The 13,144-nt window shown below is 46.0% G+C and overlaps 1 non-coding gene across 1 annotated transcript; it reads right to left on the bottom strand.

The window, feature by feature from the left end:
• Window positions 1–5,003: 5,003 nt before the first annotated feature.
• TRNAT-AGU (transfer RNA threonine (anticodon AGU)) lies at window positions 5,004–5,077 on the bottom strand. The gene has a single exon. It is a non-coding gene; the product is annotated as a tRNA-Thr (tRNA).
• Window positions 5,078–13,144: the final 8,067 nt, after the last annotated feature.

Genomic DNA, 13,144 nt, shown 5'->3' with positions numbered 1-13,144 from the left:
GCATTCGTCAGTGATTTTGTAGTGCATGAATCTCATAACATTCATCGTACGCGGAAAATAGCGCAGACGCGTGATTTGCGTTTCCAAACCATGGTCTACGCTGCGCCATCTGTTTTTTACGTTCGTTGATAGATGGCAGCACACTGCAAGCGATTCCTTTTTTATCGTGTATCAGAGCGAAATGATCTTCTCACCCTCAGATAAACGTGGTCAGTGACACCGTATAGGAGGGTTGCACAGGGGCGTGGCCCACGAGATGGCGCCAGCGTCGAAGAGGCAGCGCATCCATCTTTGTGGACTCCCTCCCTGCCGCCGCGGGCAAGCAGTCGCAGAACATACGTGGTACACTCACGGCTGCGCGCCTGTGCAAGATTCCTGGGCTCATAATGGTGAACTGTGCCTTATTTGGTTGCCACAATCAGTCGAGTGAGAAGGCTGGTCATGAGAATGCGTCCGAAAGAATTATTCGTCCGACCACTGAGCAAGGAAAAGCAGTCACGTTTCCGACGACGACGCGGCGGCCGTCTCCGAGGTCTCTAACTCGATGCTGTTGGACCCATCCGCTAGTGACATAGTTTTGGGCGTCCATCAATTTACAGGCCTTAAGCTCGTCCCTTGTTGCAAAGCTTGTGCCGCCAACAAGGTGGTCCTTAATGTCCGTGAGCGTGATGCGGAAATAACACTTCACATCCCACACAGCTTCATCGCTGCTGAAGTCGAACGGGTCGATATCCGCCGCAAATGTGAACCTTATGTTCGTAGCGAAGTTTCGCCGGACTTCGGAAGTCACGCGCGTAAGCACTCAGTCGAATTTCACCACGTTGGTACCGTACGTAGCGGCACGCACACAACCTCTCACTGCCGCTCACCGCTTCAAAAAGGGCGCGCTTAGACCACTGACATGGCGGTAGAGGCAAACGCCGCTAGCGCCTCAAGCGGATGACGTCATGTGCAACCCTCCTATTTGTGTACTGCGTGATGAATGACGCGTTATTGGTGCTATAAAAGTCGTTTGGTGGAGATAATTCCCCAGATTACTTTCAGCAGTGATGTTAAAAGAAACCGTCTTGATGTCGAGGATTTTTGACTGGACGTAGATGGTTGTCAACGCGCTGAGCATGGCAGCGACGATGAACGATCAGCTGTTAGCTCACAAGCAGAGAGTTGCACTTCACGTCCCGTCATGCGTTAATGTGTATTCACGCTCGTAAGTCTCTTTGATTGTGTTTATTGTGTAATATTCTTCAGAGAGCTCCAAATAAAAGCATGCGTTTTTGTGCATTGAATGTATCGCAATTACAGTGGATATTACAAAGCACCGCATGCCGCCAACACGCTCGAGCTCGACCAGCGAAGCGAAATGGTTAGAGCCATGAAATATGCAGTTACGACTACAGCCCACGCTAACTTCTCCCGAACTTCACTGGTGCCATCCGAATGACGTTGTTGTTCGACAATTTTTTTTTTTGCAATTTTGACGTTGCGAAATGCGTACGCGTGCCTATCCTTGTTCCGATCGTCCTGATGCGACCTGCAACATCTGAGTGCAGACAATTGCGTACAGTTAGTCTGATCATGACTGTGACACAAGCGCTACTTAATGGGAAGTTAAAAGCTTGTGTTCCGTTGAAGAAGCAGCGGCATGATGCTTACAGCTCAAGTAATGACGACGGCGTAATATGTTCGCAAATGATCGCTACTTTAAACATTCAGTCCTGTGCAGCCGCGACGGCGCGCTATATTCGCTAGTGGATCACCACTGCGGCAAATCCGTCGGGCAGGCTCGCCACCAATTATCTCGGAGTGCCGTTCAGTTTATACGGGAATGCTAGTTCGCGCAGTTTTCTGTGCCACGCACTGGATTACGCCAAGCATCGTTGATACACGGTCGATCAGCTGACACCGCCACCCTTTGCACCGCGGCAAGAAATGAGGTAGAGAGTATTTCGCAGTTCCTATCGGTTGGGAAAGTACTTTGTTCCGATATACACTCATTTGACGATCAACAGTTCATCCGGTTAAAGCGGCACGGGGAGTACGTCTGTGCGTCCTATCTTTTCTTATGCGAGTTCACGGGTTGATCATTCCTCCGCAGCCATCTTGGAGTGCACGGCGCGCCGCCTATAGGCCGTGAGCATTGCGATATTCTCTGGAAGTATTCCACTGCTTGTACTCTCTGTTAACTGTTTGTGCGTCGGACTCTGTCATCGGATTCTGTGTCCATGTGTCGGCCTCTTCGCCTTGAAGGGGTCGTGCAACGCGTGTTGACACCACGAGATTGCGCAGGCATTCTGTACCTGTTTAAAACGTGAGTACCGCTTGGTTTTTTTTTTTTTTCGTTCACGGTTTCAGAGAAGGCCCGGTGATTACGAACTGTTTCCCGCGTGCTGTCTTGACGAGGCCACAGATAAAATGGTGCAGCTCATCGCGTTCTATGGGTAGCAGTAAATTTCGCTTCGAAGCGTGGCTGCTTCGTGAGGCCGTATACGTAGCATTATTGAGCACTTCAGGGGGCCGGGTTGTCCTATTTTGTCGTATACTGTCGTCGTCGCTTGCCGCAACGCTTCTTACGAGTGAGCGCCCGCCCGCGCCAAGAAGTTTCCTTCCTCTCGTTCGTCTGGCACATTGATGGTAATCTGTTATTATTAGCAGCGAAAAAAAAGTTAGTGCGCTTCGCGTAACGCAGACAAAACTACCTTTAAGAATAAGGAAAAAAAGAGAAAGAAAGTGCGAAATAGAAAGCCAAATAGAAAAGAAAAACAAGAAGGACTATAGAGACAACAAGAAAGAGAAAGAAATTGATAAAGAATGAGGAAGAAATAATTAGAAATAAAATGAGAAAGAGACAGAAAAAATAGAAAATGAGAAAAAGTAAGGAGGATGAAAGATGAAGAAAATCAGGGGGGGTGGGGGGTGCCCGGCTGTGCACTTGCGTCAGGCTTGGACCTACTAGTGCGCCTTCTGTAGACCCTGTTCTGTACTGCGCCCCACCTTTTGCATTTAAAATGTGCCCTCGTTGTGTTCACTTTAACGTGCATGTGTTCACTTTACGTACATTACATTGTAATCAGATGGTAATTTTATGTATACCGTACGTCGGCGATACTGCAGTTAAAAACGATTTGCTTCGAAAACAGAAAAAAGAAGACAGGCTTTTACTTAAAGTTTAATGCACAATCCTTGAGGTCAACGTATATAAACTGTCCCCTCATGAAATCCGCTTTGAAGTGGGCCAAAAGTTCGATTTGGTACCGTCATCACTGTGCCCGGCCATGTAGCGCGCTGAACGTATACTCCCGACCATCTAATACTACAGGCTCGATATTCAGACAGTTAACAGTGCTTTATTAAATACACCAAAAAACAGTCAATATTTTTAACCTATATCTTAGCTTCATTCTCAACGATAACAGGCTTACATATAACTCGATGACCAACTTGTACCTTTTTCTCGTTGTGAGCCAGTTATTTAAACGTAATATTTGCCAACGCAATACCTAAAAAATGCCGGTAACGTGTGCACACCCTCACACACTCGTCTCGCATTTTTTAGGGGCGAACCTCCTTAAGGCGTGAGTCGTGCGTCTCCTGTATGTAGTAGCCACCTCTCGGTTTAGTTCATGTTATGTCCGCTGGATGGCTGTACTTCTATATGATGAATATATGATGAAAAAGTGCGAGATGGCGGTACTTGGAGTGTTCACTAGATGGACGGGTGGACATGTAGACAGATATTCGGAGAGACGGACGGACAGATGGATGAACAGAAAGACGGACGGACGCGGCCAGCGGATGATTCACGGTTTGTCGATAAAACCCTTCGAAGCTTCGCCCCACTCATTATCATTCACTCTGTGCATATGCTATGATTTTTACTTTCATCACTACCAAAGTGTTACCGATATGAAAGCAAGTGCAACCAAGAAATTGAAGCACTGACAACTATACGAATCGCATACCACAGCTATGTACCAAAGCCTCTAATATTGCGGCTAATCGGTAGCTTCGTCAAACCTCCGACATATGGTAGCAGTATTGCGTAAGGTCCACACCAGGGGTGGACAACATGCGGTGCCAGCAAATTACCGCCTGCTGAATGGAAAACGATGTTTATGTTTTCGAGTAATGATATGGACCTTATTCGCGACTCCAGGATATCATGCGGCACCTAGCGGCAATATAGGGAAGCTGCGTACTGCATGAGGTCGTATGTGGTAGGAGCATGGTAGGATGATGCCAACGGTTAAAAAAAAAAAACGAATGGCCAAGCAGATTTCTTTTTTCCAGGTAAGGCACCAGAGTTATCTTGTTAACTCGAGCCTATTAAATGACCATTGTATCCAGTGACTACATGTCGGTGCTGCGCCCGAAGTATGTAAACAAATTTCACAGAGACGCGGTGCGCCATGTGCATTACACACACAACGCGACCACTTCAAGAACGTCGCTCACGCTTGCAGGACCACTGGTGCCGACTAAAATAAGATGCTCGGCGTCAACAACCCGCTCCCCTTCTACAAAGTAGCGCGAACTGCAATCACTCTGTAGAAAACTTAATATTTGTGTTAGCGACAGCGGATGCCGTGACCTCCGTGAAGCCGCCATGCTGCAACTCCGCAGCGCCCTCTCATGTTCATTTAGTTGCGAATTTCCATGACTCATCCCTACCTAAAGAATATTTTTCAAAATAGTGATTTGTTGGGCTAGTTGGTTTGACATTTGGCATAGAAGAGTGAAGGCTTGGAAGCAAAAGTAGACTACATTGAAGAAAGCGTATTTCTTCAAAGTATAGTCTTCCTTTCCATCTAAGCCTTCGCTCTTCTATATCAAACAAGCTATTCCGTCTCCAACGCGTTTGAAAGTGTGAACGCCATCAACAAAGCAAACCACTGCAAAAGCAGAAAAAGCTCTTTCTTTTTTTTTTTTGTATGTGGTGATATGAGTAAGAGTATTATGCTGCTATCCACCTAAAAAAGAAGGGAGAAATAAAAAAAAATACAGCAAGGCACCGGTGAGATTCGAACTCACGATCTCCTGTTTACTAGACAGGCGCTTTAACCAACTAAGCCACGGCGCCGGTGGCTTAGTTGGTCTTCGTATCAATTGCCGGCAGTGTCCCGTGATGCGTGCCTTGCGACACCTCCGCTACTTACTTGTCGAGGTACATTCTGAAGCGAATACATAATTTCAGTCACGTACGGACGGGTAATATTATGCGGCCTCCGGCGCGACGTCTAACTGTGCTCCCCCCACCCCTCCTACCTTATCACTTCCGCTCCGAAGGTGTCGACATGCCATTTTTTGACCGCAAATGAGATTTTTCCTCGTAACCTATGTTTGATTCCAACCTGTGCAACTTGCGGTAAGAAAAAAAAACATGATTTCTAAACCAGTTTTCTAAATTATTGTTCACTTACCGAATTCGCTATCTTGCATGTATATGCGTCACCTACATTTGTAATAAATACTATGTAAGAAAAAAAGGATGTTTATCTTTACCAAACTTTTGAAGAACTTTTCCCTCTTTTTCTGGACTTGCTAAGTGTGTATGTATGTTATGCAAGCCTATAAATATTTGTGCAGTGGTTGTGCAGTGGTTACTCTCGTGAATGCATCGCCATACGCCAAAGCAAATGTTATAATTTCGAATACGTATTACAATAACTGCCATGAAAGAAAAAAAAAAAAAACGAGGCGTGGCAGTGCGCCCATGCGCCCGCTTGCCACGCAAACGACCTGTGTTCAATCACCGCTCAGATACAGAATTTTTCATTATTTATTTTATTCGCATATTTCATGATTTTGCGTTCACGCAAAGATGCTCGATTTGTTCGGTCACAACCAACGACGCCGACGCCGACGCCGGGGATTTATGCGAAACGAGCTCTTTAACACCACCACGTCAAAACTACGATATTATTGTGAGAGACACCATATAGTGGAAGGCTCCGAAAAGATTGACCATCTGGCGCTAAACGGGCCCCTACCATTTCGCCTTGAACGAAATGCAACCGCCTCGGTCGGGACCTAAAGCGTGACCCTCGAGTCAAAATCCGAGGACCCTACAGCCATTGATCCCCCGAGGCGGGTTGAGGCACAAATGAACTCTGCCGTGCCAATAGTATTAGAGTAAACACGGTAAATAATATCTATCGTGCACTGGTCGCAAATAGAAGAGCATTGGGGTGGACTCAGGGGGGGGAGGGGGGATGAAAGGGTACGCGATCTGTTCGCATGTAGAAACGAGTATTGTGATGAAGTGAAGACTGCAGCAACACACTCGAGTTCGCCTTTATTTTAGTCAATTGCCGAAGTATGTGTCGCCCATAGTTTAGTGCAGGAGATATAGTAGGTTTTCCTGGTCCTTTCCGAAAATGGAAAGGGTTTGAAGAGTTGAAGAGTAAAAGGTTCTCGCCACTGCATATTACGGGCCTTACGCGTATCATTTTTTTTTTCATGTATTTCTCAATCACGCTTTGGAAAGGAAGTGAGAAATGTTCATGCTATGTGCAAGCGTAAGCTCCTATAGAGCCTTTTAAAAGTTGCAGGCGGACATTCTTTCACGAAAATCCTTTCCATCTGTGTTGTTCCCACGCATTATGAAACGCCGAGATATGTGCGAGCAAAGGCTACGCAGCCGCGTCACTTGTTAAAAAAAATTTAATGCGTCTATGTATTGCTTCTAGGTGGAACAAGGATTTCCCGGTAAAGAAGGGGTTTTATGGGAAAGTTGAATTCACTAACGAAAAAAAAGGGGAAGGAAATCAAACAGCAATAAAAGATAGGCAACGCTTTATATATATATATATATATATATATATATATATATATATATATATATATATATATATATATATATATATATATATATATATATATATATATATATATATCCTGCTCACGGCTGGTTATTTTTTCATCCACTTTTCTTTCTTCTATTTTCATTCCGTTGGTTCTAATAACTTCCCCTGTACATTCTTTGGCATTACTGTCTGTTATATCTCATTAATATTGTGTTAAAACACGGAAAAACGAGCCCTTAGGTATACACTTCTTTCCCTTATTTCATTGAACGAGGGTCTCGTACTGGCAGACTTGGTGTGTTTAGGTTGTATAAGAGGGACAATTAATCAGCTGCCCGCTCATAATAAGTTCACGTGCTACGTGACGCCAAGCATGCGCATAAGAGTGTTTTCACACTCATCGCTCGGCTTATAGAAGGCGCTGACTGTCACTCCTACTTCTATATTCACATATAGACCCAAAAAAGTGGATGGAGGGAAGGCCGCTGTGGTAGCTCAGTGGTTAGAGCATCGAATGCGTTATTCGAAGGTCGTAGGTTCGTTTCCTGCTCACGGCTGGTTATTTTTTCATCCACTTTTCTTTCTTCTATTTTCATTCCGTTGGTTCTAATAACTTCCCCTGTACATTCTTTGGCATTACTGTCTGTTAGATCTCATTAATATTGTGTTAAAGCACGGAAAAACGAGCCCTTAGGTATACACTTCTTTCTTTTATATATATATATATATATATATATATATATATATAGGGCACAATTCAGAGTATCACGCACTTGTATCCTGTACTGAGGTGGAAGAAGCTGCAGTGCATGAGTGTGCAGGTAATAAGGTCTTCAGAATACATGTTCGACAATTTAGAGTACAATGTGCTATCTACTGTGGTAGAGCATCAAGTTGTCCCAGTTTCAAGAAGCTACAAGGTCCTCGAGGGACGCAAATGATGTGTATAGCAAAAAAAGTGTTAACAATTGAAAGTATACTTTGTACTCTACTATGGGAGAGCAGAAAGCCGTCCCTGTGATGGTAAACGGGCACCGGGAACATGGAAATGACGGGCTTAGAAAAAATGTTGGACGATCGAGAGCATGATGTACATTACCGGGATTCGGGGACACTAGAGTAAGTGTATAAGCCACATTTAGGTAGCAGAGTGCCACATTTGTTTTCCAACGCCACTATCAACCACGCACTGCGGAGAAGCTGGTGCACAGGCCACACTGCCTAAAGCGGTCACCGTCTGCCTGGGATCTACCAAGTGACCGTCGTGCGCTCTGTAGCTCGTTAGCTACGAATTGGTGCTTTTATTTGGTTTATATTCATGTCCTTAAGCTTCGACAGCAAGATATTTGGGTGGATTTGGCACCATTTTTGAAAAAAACACACTGAAATAATCAATGTTGTAGGCTTACTGGGGCGCTTCCTAAATATAGAAGGACCTATATTTTGCGTTTGCGAGTTGTTGCTTATATTCCATAGCTGGCGCCACTTGACCATGCGGTAGCGGTGGTGCTTGTTATTCGGCATTACACTACGCCTTTGCGCTTTGCGTTACCGGACAGACTAAAAAAAAATGATTTTGAACTCCCGTCGCACAGTCTCGAAAGCATGAGTTTCTTCCTTCTTCGCCAGGCACTTCGAAAGGCGATCGGCGACGCGCTTCGTCGATCGGCGACAGGCTTGAGCAAGTCGCCTGCAAAAACAGAGCATGGCTTCACCGCGTAACCATGGCTGCTAACCGGGCAAGATGGCGGGCATATGCACTGCTCTGCGCCCGTAGGGTGCATATACAGTCACTTCAGGAGATGCGCACGTGTCGCCATCTCTCGTCGACCACAGCGGTGGCCTACCTTAACTGAACGGAAGATAGGCGAAAAAAAGTCATATCTGACGCGAAAAACTAGTTAACAAACATGGCTCCCGGTTCTGTACAGCAGAGACTTACTTGAACAATCTGGCGAAGTTGCAGTGCCGCAACACAAACCACCTGGCTTCCCGCAGCGTTTATCATTTAACAATGACATCCCATGTCTCTCGGTGGGTGGTATTTAGTAGTCCTGAGGAGCCACACGCTTTGCAGTGCAATGCTGCAATTTTGCCGCAATGCACCAGTTGACACCTGCTACATGTAACCCGGAGTCGTTTCCGATGGCTAGCATTTTTTTTTTCGAAAGATATGATTTTTCTCACCTATTTCCCATTCAGGTATGGCAGGCCACCGTTCTTGCTGCCGAGCGATGGTGCCACGTCTAGATGTCCCCAATTCCTGATAATAGGTTCTATACTATGGGAGAGCGAGCTGTTCCAGATTTAAAAAAAAACATGATAAGGTCCTAGGATGCATTTAGAACAACGTGTGAACGCTTCAAAGCATGATACACCGAGCCATAAGCCGTGCTGATTGGACGGAGAAATGCATGTAGTTATATGTGTTTTTTTTTTTTGGGGGGGGGGAGGTGCAAATGTTTGGCGACTTAAAATACTATGTACTCTACTATGGGAGAACAAGGAAGCTGTCCCGAGATGCATGCGTAACCTTAGTTTCGTGCGGAAGTTTACGGTTGCTAATTCCGGGTGAAACCGGTCGGACAGAGAAATGCATGCATGTATATAGTATGCTTTTTTTTCTCAACAAATGTTCCACGATTTAGAGTACGGTGTTCTCTACTATGGGAGAGCAGAAAGCCGACCCGTGGGCCTCACATTTCATAAGGCCGCGTCGACAAAAGCTTAACACGGCAAACGAGTAACCTATGCTGGTGACTATAAAAAGCGAGTAACGATATAGAGTATTATAAATACTCTACTATGGGAGAGCATAAAGCCGTCCCATAGGCCTCGCAAATCACAACAAGGCCCAGTCATAACAGCGTGTGTTTAGAAGAAGTGGTTAACGATTTACAGTACTTTGGGAGAGCTGAAAACAGTCCCACTGAAATTGACGATGTGATTAGAAAAAAAAAAATGTTCAACGATTTCGAGTACTTGGTACTCAGCTATGCGAGAGCAGTATACGATGTGGTTTAAGAGAATATTATTTCCAGATATGTCTTACATGGCTTATGTGTACACAGAAAGATGGACAATGATGATCATGTGTATGTAAAGTTCAAGCTGTTATATACAGCGAAAATAACTCATTTGTGTATGCAGCGGTGCACAATGCAAAAATTGTACAAGGACAGAACATTCATGAACATCGAGATGAGTAAACTTATTAACCAGTAAGGCTGTATGCACAAACAAGGAGGGTCATCCGCAGTGCAAGGTGACGTTTTTACATTCACCTGCGAGGACAATTTGCTCTCGTGCTCAAGAACAATATTGCACAAAAAAAAAAGACATGTTTCTAAAGAAGAAAAGAAAAAAAAAACGCACTGCAATTTCACAGTGGTACAAGCCCTAGCCCACCTCCTCAGTAGGGAAGGAAAGGCATGTACACTGTTGTTCTTTACAATAATGAATCGCGTAGACCATCGTCGGAGAAAGGCCTCCTCTCCCAGCATGACTAGTTCTTCATTAAGATGCATAAGCATTACGTTTCTTAACCGATATAGCAGTGGAAACATGGCTCTCTGAGGGCGTCCCCTCAGGTGGGCCAGTCCCCTCCGCTTTCATAAAACGAAGGCTCCGATAGCCATTAAGAGTTCGACGAAGTTATCCCTGTGGCTAGACTACCTCTGCATACTTATTTGGAACATACTGGTAACCATGCGCCAAAAGGTGCGTGCTACTATACATTCATGAAAGACATGGTTCAGCGTTTCGACGCGGCCGCATTGCGGACATGCGGCGGAGGGCGCCACGCCCCACGCCGCAAGGTGGTCGGCCGGTGGTAAAGCTTCCCATTCCCTAATGGTGCATTCAGACGACGGACCGAATCCGGATTTGTCGTGGACGCAGACGGCTAATTCGCGGATGATCCGCCTGCAGGCGCATCCACACGACGGACGGTGTCCTAGGAGAAAACAGCCGTATTACCCTCGACAGCAGATTTGGAGCTCACCTGCGCCCACTGGCAGCAGACCGGTTTGAGAGTATTCAACATGGATGCCCGCAAGAAGCGACGCTTGGCTATGGTGGCTAGAAGGAGACAAATGAACGAGGAGTGATATTCTTTGAGGAGAAAAGGGAGTTGCTGGCAGAATGTTCTTTCAACTACATTGTTCCCCACTTGTAAAACTTCTGAACGCGTCTCCCATCCTTTTTTAGAAGCGGCACGTCGCACTGGTTGCAGAAGTTAGAATATTTCACCACGATGATGGCTAAGAATTTCGCGTGTCAAACAACGGCGGCAACATTTCCCGAACCATCGAAAGTGATTTCTGCGTATTTAATCACCAGAGAACAAAGCCCCCGGAAACTAAGTAAATCACAGACAAGCGTAGATGATGGCGACCAGTTATGCAGCTGTCCGCGAGCCATGGAGGACATGCCGCTAGCAGACAAAAGTGTACTGGTTGCCAGAAACCCCGAGCTAATCCGCTGAAGTATCGGCTTTCTCCCGCCAAAATCCCGATGTGAGAAACAGGTTGGGGTCATCCGTCCGCGAGCCACGCGGACGAGTCGCGGACGATGGAAATCGCTGATGTGAGGTCACGTGACGCGCCATCCGTCCCGCCACATCCAGATTCGGTCTGTCGTCTGAATGCACCATAAGCCAGTTTAGATCACGGACTCGGAGGGCAGGGACGTGTTTGTAAGAGTCCAACGTCTTTTCACGCGGCATTTCCGGCACTGTTCCTCAGTTAGGCTTTTGAAAGCTATTTGTTCACTCATGTCGGTGGGAGACATTTCCATCAGTTCTTGAACTGAGAAATCGTTTCGCCATTGTTGCAAAGATTTTATCACATGTGCTTAATACATGTGTTTAGAAAAAAATTTATTTACAGCATGTACAGAACACAAAGGCTTCATACCATTGCAGTAACAGGGCACATACACTTCGGCACATCTATGTTTCACGACTAACATCACTACGTTACAGTGAAGACATTTGCTCTAGTGTACATGACAATGTTGGCATATATGTACACAAGAATTCAATGTGATATCACGATACAAGGGTATAACGATACAATAGATCCAAATGAAACACAATTTGTAACAAATGAAATCATATATAACAACTCAACGGGCGCTGCTTAGCACCAAGTCGGTCGAAAAATGAGTTGTATCCTTTCGTGTTCGTGTGGGGGGGGGGGGGGTTAGAAAAAGGGGGTAACGATTTAGAGCACAGGGTACTCTACTATGGGAGAGCTTAAAGCCGTCCCGAGCTTGGTGACGGTGTGCGCAATGCAAGGAGTTCACGTTTGTGAATGTCGGCTGCATAAAGCCGGGAGATGGTATTCTGTTGTGACTCTATACACACTGCAAAATAGTGCAGGCCACAAGTACGCTGAAGAGGCGCACAAAATCGCAAGCGAGGTAGTATTTTGCGCCGTTTACATCTAAAGTGATTTTATGTACGTAGGATCAACGAACTTTTATTACGCAAACAGCCTGCAGCATTCGCGTGAGCAGAGCAAAATAAGAAAGGTGATCTAAATGCCCAGCTTACAGCTAAGCTCATAGTACATCTTCAACCATTGCAGTTGGGCCGCCGATTGGTGCTTCGGGCTCGCCGTTGTCAACGGTTAGAGTTCCGTACGACGCATCGGCGGTGTCGTTAATTAAGCTGAATTCACACAAGCGGACGGAGGATGAATTTTCGCAGCGGATGGCGCATCACGTGACACTCACGTTATGAGAACTCCCCGCCGTCGCGCCTTCTCCGCTCGCGCCACGGATCGAAACGCCTCGCGCACAAACGTCGTTTTAAACAGCGTTCCATCTTTGAATGCACTCTTGTACCTGGTGCTGTAGCAGGAGAAGTGAGTACTCCGAGATACGAGCCTAGAAGTACAGCTCCGGGCCACACAGCGAGCTGAGGAGGTGACGGTCAGGCACAGCCTGATCGCCATTCCTCTGTGAATTTTTTTTTTCACTTAAAGTTGTTTCTCTCTCTCTCTCTCTCTCTCTTTCTCTTGCGTAAGTGAAGCGCGTGACTGGAGAGTACACACACGAGTATTCCGCGAGCCGCGTTCCGGCTGTTTGCATGCAACGCCTCCGTGGTTTCATCGGATGGAACTTATCACGTGACTTATATCAAAACATATATAAATGAAAACGTCATTGTTGCCCCAATACCCCGCAACATTCACCCTGTACACAATGAGGGACGTCGTCGGGCAACGGCGACGGCTCTACTGAAACAACTGGGAAAGGGTGGCGTAAATGCAAGTTTCGTTCACGCTGCTGCATATCGAGACGGCAAGAAGTTCGCAGCGGTGCAGGGTAGTGGA

Source organism: Rhipicephalus microplus, chromosome 10 (assembly GCF_043290135.1).
Source record: "Rhipicephalus microplus isolate Deutch F79 chromosome 10, USDA_Rmic, whole genome shotgun sequence".
Lineage (NCBI taxonomy): Eukaryota > Metazoa > Arthropoda > Arachnida > Ixodida > Ixodidae > Rhipicephalus > Rhipicephalus microplus.
This window is presented reverse-complemented; position numbering and strand designations above follow the sequence as displayed.